General features: G+C 41.2%; 1 pseudogene; it reads left to right on the forward strand.

The window, feature by feature from the left end:
• The first annotated feature begins 6450 nt into the window (after positions 1–6450).
• Npm1-ps11 (nucleophosmin 1, pseudogene 11) lies at positions 6451–7582 on the forward strand (annotated as a pseudogene).
• The last annotated feature ends 814 nt before the right edge of the window (positions 7583–8396 follow it).

The following is an 8396-nucleotide window of genomic DNA, read 5'->3' on the forward strand; positions in this document are numbered from 1 at the left end:
CCCACATATGTGGGACACAGTGAAAGCTGTGCTAAGAGGAAAACTCATAGCTCTGTGTGCCTCTAGAAAGAAACAGGAGAGAGCATATATCAACAGCTTGACAGCACACCTAAAAGCACTAGAACAAAAAGAAGCAAATACACCCAGGAGGAGTAGAACACAGAAAATAATCAAAGTCAGAACTGAAATCAACCAAGTAGAAACAAAAAGGACTATACAAAGAATCAACAGAAACAAAAATTGGTTCTTTGAGAAAGTCAACAGAATAGATAAACCCTTAGCTAGAATTATAAGAGGACACAGAGAGTATGTCCAAATTATCAAAATCAGAAATGAAAAGGGAGACATAACTACAAAATCAGAGGAAATTGAAAAAATCATCAGAGCCTACAACAAAGGCCTATATTCAACAAAACTTGAAAATCTGCAGGAAATGGACAATTACCTAGACAGATACCAGGTACTGAATTTAAATCAGGAACAGATAAATCATTTAAACAACCCAATAACTCCTAACAAAATAGAAGCAGTCATTAAAGTTCTCCCAACCAAAAAGAGCCCAGGTCCATACAGGTTCAGTGTAGAATTTTATAGACCTTCATATAAGACCTCATACCAATTCTATCCAAACTATTCCACAAAATTGAAATAGATGGAGCGCTACCAACTTCCTTCTATGAAGCCACAATTACTCTTATACCTAAACCACACAAAAACCCAACAAAGAGAGAGAACTTCAGTCAATTTCCCTTATGAATATCGATGCAAAAATACTCAGTAAAATTCTGACAAACCGAATCCAAGAGCACATCAACGCAATCATCCACCATGATCAAGTAGGCTTTATGCCAGGCATGCAGGGATGTTTTAATATATGGAAAACCATCAATGTAATCCATTATATAAACAAACTGAAAGAACAAAACTACATGATCATTTCATTAGACGCTGAGAAAGCATTTGACAAAATTCAACACCCCTTCATGATAAAAGTCCTGGGAAGAATAGGAACTCAAAGACCATAACTAAATATAGTAAAAGCCATATACAGCAAACCAGTAGGTAACATTAAACTAAATGGAGAGAAATTTGAAGCAATCCCACTAAAGTCAGGGACAAAACAGCGCGCCCCACTCTCTCCCTACTTATTCAATATAGTTTTTGAAGTTCTAGCCAGAGCAATCAGACAACAAAAGGAGATCAATGGGATACAGATTGGAAAAGAAGAAGTCAAAATATCACTATTTGCAGATGATATGATAGTATATTTAAGTGATGCCAAAAGTTCCTCCAGAGAACTATTAAACATGATAAACACCTTCAGCAAAGTGGCTGGGTATAAAATTAACTCAAATAAATCAGTAGCCTTCCTCTACACAAAAGAAAAACAACCCAAGAAAGAATAGTCCCAAATAATAATGAATACCTCGGTGTTACTTTAACCAAGCAAGTAAAAGATCTGTACAATAAGAACTTCAAGCCTCTGAAGAAAGAAATTGAAGAAGACCTCAGAAGTTGGAAAGATCTCCCATGCTCATAGATTGGCAGGGTCAATATAGTAAAAATGGCCATTTTACCAAAAGCGATCTACAGATTCAATGCAATCCCCATCAAAATACCAATCCAATTCTTCAAAGAGTTAGACAGAAAAATATGCAAATTCATCTGGAATAACAAAAACCCAGGATTGCTAAAACTATCCTCAACAATAAAAGGAGTTCTGGGGGAATCTGTATCTGAGAACTCAAGCAGTATTACAGAGCAATAGTGATAAAAAGTGCATGGTATTGGTACAGAATCAGATAGACCAGTGGAATAGAATTGAAGACCCAGAAATGAACCCACAGACCTATGGTCACTTGATTTTTGACAAAGGAGCCAAAACCATCCATTGGAAAAAAGATATCATTTTCAGCAGATGGTGCTGCTTCAACTGGAGGTCAGTATGTAGAAGAATGTAAATCGATCCATGCTCATCACCTTGTACAAAGCTGAAGTCCAAGTGGATCAAGGACCTGCATATGAAACCAGATACACTCAAACTCATAGAAGAAAAAGTGGGGAAGCATCTTGAACACATGGGCACCGGAGAAAATTTCCTGAACAAAACACCATTGGCTTATGCTCTAAGATCAAGAATCGACAAATGGGATCTCATAAAACTGCAAAGCTTCTGTAAGGCAAAGGACACTTTTGTTAGGACAAAACGACAACCAACAGATTGGGAAAGGTCTTTACCAATCCTACAACAGATAGAGGCCTTATATCCAAAATATACAAAGAACTCAAGAAGTTAAACCACAGGGAGACAAATAACCCTATTAAAATTGGGATTCAGAGCTAAACAAAGAATTCACAGCTGAGGAATGCCGAATGGCTGAGAAACACCTAAAGAAATGTTCAACATCTTTAGTCATAAGGGAAATGGGAATCAAAACAACCATGAAATTTCACCTCACACCAGTGAGAATGGCTAAGATCAAAAACTCAAGTGACAGCAAATGCTGGTGAGGGTGTGGAGAAAGAGGAATACTCCTCCATTGTTGGTGGCACTGCAGACTGGTACAAACATTCTAGAAATCAGTCTGGAGGTTCCTCAGAAAATTGGACATTGAACTACCTGAGGACCCAGCTATACTTCTCTTGGGCATACACCCAAAAATACCCCAACATATAACAAAGACACATGCTCCACTATGTTCATAGCAGCCTTATTTATAATAGCCAGAAGCTGGAAAGAACCCAGATGCCCTTCAACAGAGGAATGGATACAGAAAATGTGGTACATCTACACAATGAAATATTACTCAGCTATCAAAAACAATGACTTTATGAACTTCATAGGAAAATGGATGTAACTGGAAAATATCATCCTGAGTGAGGTAACTCAGTCACAGAAAAACACATATGGTATGCATTCATTGATAAGTGGCTATTAACCCAAATGCTTGAATTACCCATGATGCCTAGAACAAATGAAACTCAAGAAGGATGACCAAAATGTGAATGCTTAACTCCTTCTTTAAAAAGGGAACAAGAATACCCTTGGCAGGGAATAGGGAGGCCAAGGTTAGAACAGAGGCAGAAGGAACATCCATTCAGAGCCTGCCCCACATGTGGCCCATACGTATACAGCCACCAAACTAGATAAGTTGGATGAAGCAAAGAAGTGCAGGCTGACAGGAACAGGATCTAAATCTCTACAGAGGGACACACCCAGAATACAGCAAATACATAAGCGAATGCCATCATTAAACCACTGAATGGAGAACGGGACCCCCATTGAAGAAATCAGAGAAAAGACTAGAAGAGCTCAAAGGGGTTCGAGTCCCCATATGAACATCAATGCCAACCAACCAGAGCTTCCAGAGTAAGCCACTACCCATAGACTATACATGGACTGACCTTGGGCTTCAACCTCATAGTTCGCAATGAATAGCCTAGTAAGAGCACCTGTGGAAGGGGAAGCCCTTGGTCCTGCCAAGACTGAACACCTAGTGAAGGGGATTGTTGAGGGGAGGGTGGTAATGGGGGGAGGATGGAGAGGGGAAGTCCTTCTAGAGGGAGAGGGGGAGGTGTTGGGGGATGTTGGCCCGAAAACTGGGAAGGGGAATAACAATTGAAATGTAAATAAGAAATACTCAATTTATTAAAGATTAAAAAAAAAGAAAAGAAAAAAGGAAGAAATGTTAAGGAATAGTGATTCCTATTTCCTGTTATTCTTGTTGTGAGAGGTAGGATTATGTTTGTGTGGCTCTTTTCTTTTGGGTTAATTGAAAGAATCTTACTCTATTGCTTTTTCTAAGGTGTACTTTGCCTCCTTGTTTTGGAGTTTTCCATCTAACATCCTTTGTTAGGCAGCATTTGTGAAAAGATATTGTGTAAATTTGGTTTTGTCATGAGATATTTTGCTTTCTCCAATGATGTTATTTGAGAGTTTTGCTGGATATAGTAGCCTGAGCTGGCATTTATGTTTTCTTAGGGTTTATATGACATCTGCCCAGGATCTTCTGGCTTTCATTGTCTCTAGTGAGAAGTCTGGTGTAATTTTGATAGGTCTGACTTTATATGTTACTTGACCATTACCCTTCCTGCTTTTAATGTTTCTAAAAAGAACAATTATATCACAGACTGACAAGTAATGTAGGAGTCAATATATCCAGCTCAGAGCAGAGGATAGAAATAGGGTTGCCAAATGTGAGGTATTAGAGAACTTGAACATTTCTTGCCAAAGGTTGTTTCATTTCAGTTATCAACTTGAATATGTCTTAAAGAGATACAGCATTATGTTCATATTTGACAATACTATACTATATGGTTAAGTTAACACAATATATTTCTGTCGGTGACCCATGCCCACACGGTACTGAGAATTGGGCGAAAGCCTGTGCGATTAAAGAAACACACACACACAGGTTATTCATGTCAAGCCAGAAGAGGAAGAGAGAGACTCCTGTAGCTTTATTCACCACTTATGTACCCAAGTTCCCCAGGTAGAAAATATCTGGGAAGCACAGTGGGAAACCCTGGCTCATGACTTCCTGGTCATGACTTTGGTAACAAAAGACCAACTATGTGACCTGAATTAATTAGGGAGAAATCCAAGAAGACCAGCCTAAATCTCAAGGACAAAGGCTGAGAAAGCAAAAGGCAGGAGCGAATTGACCACCGCCCAGGTGTGGCCCAGGTGTGGCCCAGGTGTGGCCCAGGTGTGTCAGTTCCACATGCATCAGCTGTTCTCAGCAGGGGTCAAACCTAGGAGGCTCTGACAAGTCCCCCCTATTTTATTTTTTTTATAAGCAGTCCCCCTATAATAACTTCAAGCAGCAGCCCAGTCTTAGGTCACTTTGAAATAACAAGCTTCTTTCCCATCATTGGAATATTCTGCCAGCATCAGAATTTCCTGCCTTAGGCGAAGCCTGGTCCCAAAGAGTTGCCCGTTGTCAACTAACTGCTTCTCCTGAGGGCTGAGCCCAATTTGGGCAGAAGGTTTGTCTCCTATCAAGGAGAACAATGCCTGCTTAGTTGCTGCCCAAGACTGGAAGTGGTGTATGCGCATATGGTAAGAAGCACAAGGGCTCTAGGGCCAAACTTGGAGGGCCATAACACCAAGGGCTGTTGTCAAGCCGCTCCTGAAATAAAATTTAAAATTCCCAATTGTTAGCAACTATTCCAGAAAGTTCACCCACTGTGCTGGCCTTACAATAGATTGGGGGAGGGTAACTCCAGACACTACAGACACAATGGCTTCAGCAGTAATGGCTGCTACAATAGCAGTGAAAATGCCAAAGTCTTTCCCAGGACAGTTCAGGATTCAGCCATTCTTCTCTGGAACAACTGGCAGGCAATGGAACCATGTAAAATGATAACACCAGTCACTGCCTCAACAGCCACCAGGGGAATGAGGACGGGGAGGGGTAACAGGTGGAATCCAGTCTTCTCTGGCAAGCAGCGGTGCACCGAGGGTTGGAGCTCAGGTCTCGGTGGGACGGGACATGCAGTGGCCAGGGACCCGAACCACAAGAGTTGAATCTTGGTGTCAGCAGGCAGGACAGCTGCTTTTTCTGGAGTCCTATTGGTGGAGATCACTGCTGGCTTAAGTGTGCTCCTTGTTCCCACTGGTATCAGGATCACGATCTCCATCGGTACCAGATTCTGTGGAGACAGGACGAATGCAATGTTCAGGAACCCAAATGGGTGCTTCAGCATCTCTAGAAAAAACACAAGCAGAACCCCTAACCCTAACTAAGACAGGGTCAGGTCCCTTCCATAATCCTGAGGTCAAATCTTTCCAAAGGACCGGACCTTCCTTATGTCTTATTCCTTTCCAATGTCTATCTGCTGCTGAACAATTATTCTTATATACTAAGAAAAAATTTAAAATATAGGTAATAAAGGGAAGTTTAGCAGGAGGGGAATTCTGGTCCCCTGTTTTAGTTTTTTCAAGATAATCAAATGAGCTCTTTCTACTATGGCTTGTCCTTGAGGATTATAAGGAATGCCAGTCTTATTACAATATCATAATCCTCACAAAATTTCTTAAAAGTCCCGCTAGTATATGCTGGACCATTATCAGTTTTTAATTGTCGTGGGACTCCCATAAAGGCAAAGGCCTGTAAGCAGTGACTTAACATCTTTAATTTTCTCTCCACTGTGAGCAGAGGCAAAGAGCAGGCCAGAATAGGTATCAATAGACACATGGACAAACCATAGCTTCCCAAAGGAAGAAATATGGGTAACATCCATTTGCCAAATATCCTTAGGTTGTAACACTCTTGGGTTAACTCCCAAATTGGGAGAGGAAATAAATGGGGCACACTGGGGACATTGACTGACTATTTGAGCTGCTTGTTCTTTATAGTTACTCCATTGTACTCAAAGAACTAACATTAAGGTGAAATTTTCTTATCCTTGGCGTGATTCGGTCCTGCGTGTCTGTTCTGCGAACAGTAGGCAATTGTTTTCCATCCGGCTTCTCTTACACTGAAGTGTGTGCCTCCACCTCATGAAAGACTCGATGGACATGGACATGAGCCCTCTTAGGCCTCAGAACTACCTTTTCGGTTGTGAACTAAAGGCTGACAAAGACTATAACTTTAAAGTGGATAATGATGAAAATGAGCACCAGTTATCATTAAGAATGGTCAGTGTAGGAGCAGGGGCAAAAGATGGGTTGCACATCGTAGAGGCAGAAGCAATGAACTATGAAGGCAGCCCAATTAAAGTAACACTGGCAACTTTGAAAATGTCTGTACAACAAACAGTTTCCCTTGGGGGGCTTCAAAATTACACCACCTGTGGTCTTGAGGTTGAAGTGTGGTTCTGGGCCTGTGCACATAAGTGGACAGCACCTAGTAGCTGTAGAGGAAGATGCAGAGTCAGAAGATGAAGATAAAAAACTGTTAGGCATGTCTGGAAAGAGATCTGCTCCCAGAGGTGGTAACAAAGTCCCACAGAAAAAAGTAAAACTTGATGAAGATGATGAGGATGATGATGATGATTTTGATGAAGAGGAAACTGAAGAAAAGGTTCCAGTGAAGAAATCTGTACGAGATACCCCAGTCAAAAATGCACAAAAATCAAACCAAAATGGGAAAGATTTAAAGCCATCAACACCAAGGTCAAAGGGTCAAGAGTCCTTCAAAAAACAGGAAAAAACTCCCAAAACACCCAAAGGACCTAGCTCTGTAGAAGACATTAAGGCAAAAAAGCAAACAAGTATAGAAAAAGGTGGTTCTCTTCCCAAAGTGGAAGCCAAGTTCATTAATTATGTGAAGAATTGTTTCCAGATGACTGACCAGGAGGCTATTCAAGATCTCTGGCAGTGGAGGAAGCCTCTTTAAGAAAATGGTTTAAACAGTTTGAAATAATTCTGTCTTACTTCATTTCTGTAATAGTTGCTATCTGGCTGTCCTTTTTATAATGCAAAGTGAGAACTTTCCCTACTGTGTTTGATAAATGTCCAGGTTTAATTGCCAAGAATGTGTTGTCTAAAATGCCTGTTTAGTTTTCAAGGATGGAACTCCACCCTTTACTTGGTTTTAAGTATGTATGGAATGTTATGATAGGACATAGTAGTAGTGGTGGTGTAGAACTAGAGTTTTAAAAAGGTTACTCATTGTCAGAGTCCGGATGTGCAGGGCTGGACGTGCCTGAGGGAGAGCCAGAGATAGGACTTGCCAAACCAGCCATCAGCCCCAAGGACATTGACCATCTGTAGCCACCCCCTCCCCTTCCTTCAGCCCCCTGAGTGAGATGAGCCACCCTACCTGCCTGCCGAGCTGCTAGAGAGCACGTACTCTTGCTGATGTAATTTCGCGCCGAAAGTAACTGTGCACCATTTGAAATGACCAATCATGTGTAACCTCGAGAATGCCCCTAACCTCCCCTATATAAACCCCTGAGTCTGGAGGCTCGGGGTCGATTCCTCTGTCTCCTGTGTGAGATACGTGTCGACCCGGGATCCCACTAAGACCCGGGATCTCGTTAATAAAGCTACCTCGTGCTTTTACATCAAGAATGGCTACTTGTGATTCCTGGGGACACCCCACCCCGCAATCAGAGCGAGAGACGCAGTTCCCCGTTTTGGGGTACGCTCTTTCAGTGGTCAGATGTGGAAATGGTAGGGAGACAAATATACATGTGAAATAAACTCAGTATTTTAATAAAGTAAAAAAAAGATGAAATTTTCTGTGCATTTGTAAAGCTTTATCATAGGCAGTGCTATTCATAGGAATTTTTATAACCTCTACCTTCCCTCCAGACACCATCACAGCACTACCATTGGAGGAACCATCAGTAAATACTAAACGAGCCTTTTGTAAAGGAGAACTAACAATAATTCGTGGAAAAATTACCGGATGTATTTTGAAAAATTGACCAATATTACTATCAGG

This window comes from Rattus norvegicus, chromosome 7 (assembly GCF_036323735.1).
Source record: "Rattus norvegicus strain BN/NHsdMcwi chromosome 7, GRCr8, whole genome shotgun sequence".
Taxonomy (NCBI): Eukaryota; Metazoa; Chordata; class Mammalia; order Rodentia; family Muridae; genus Rattus; species Rattus norvegicus.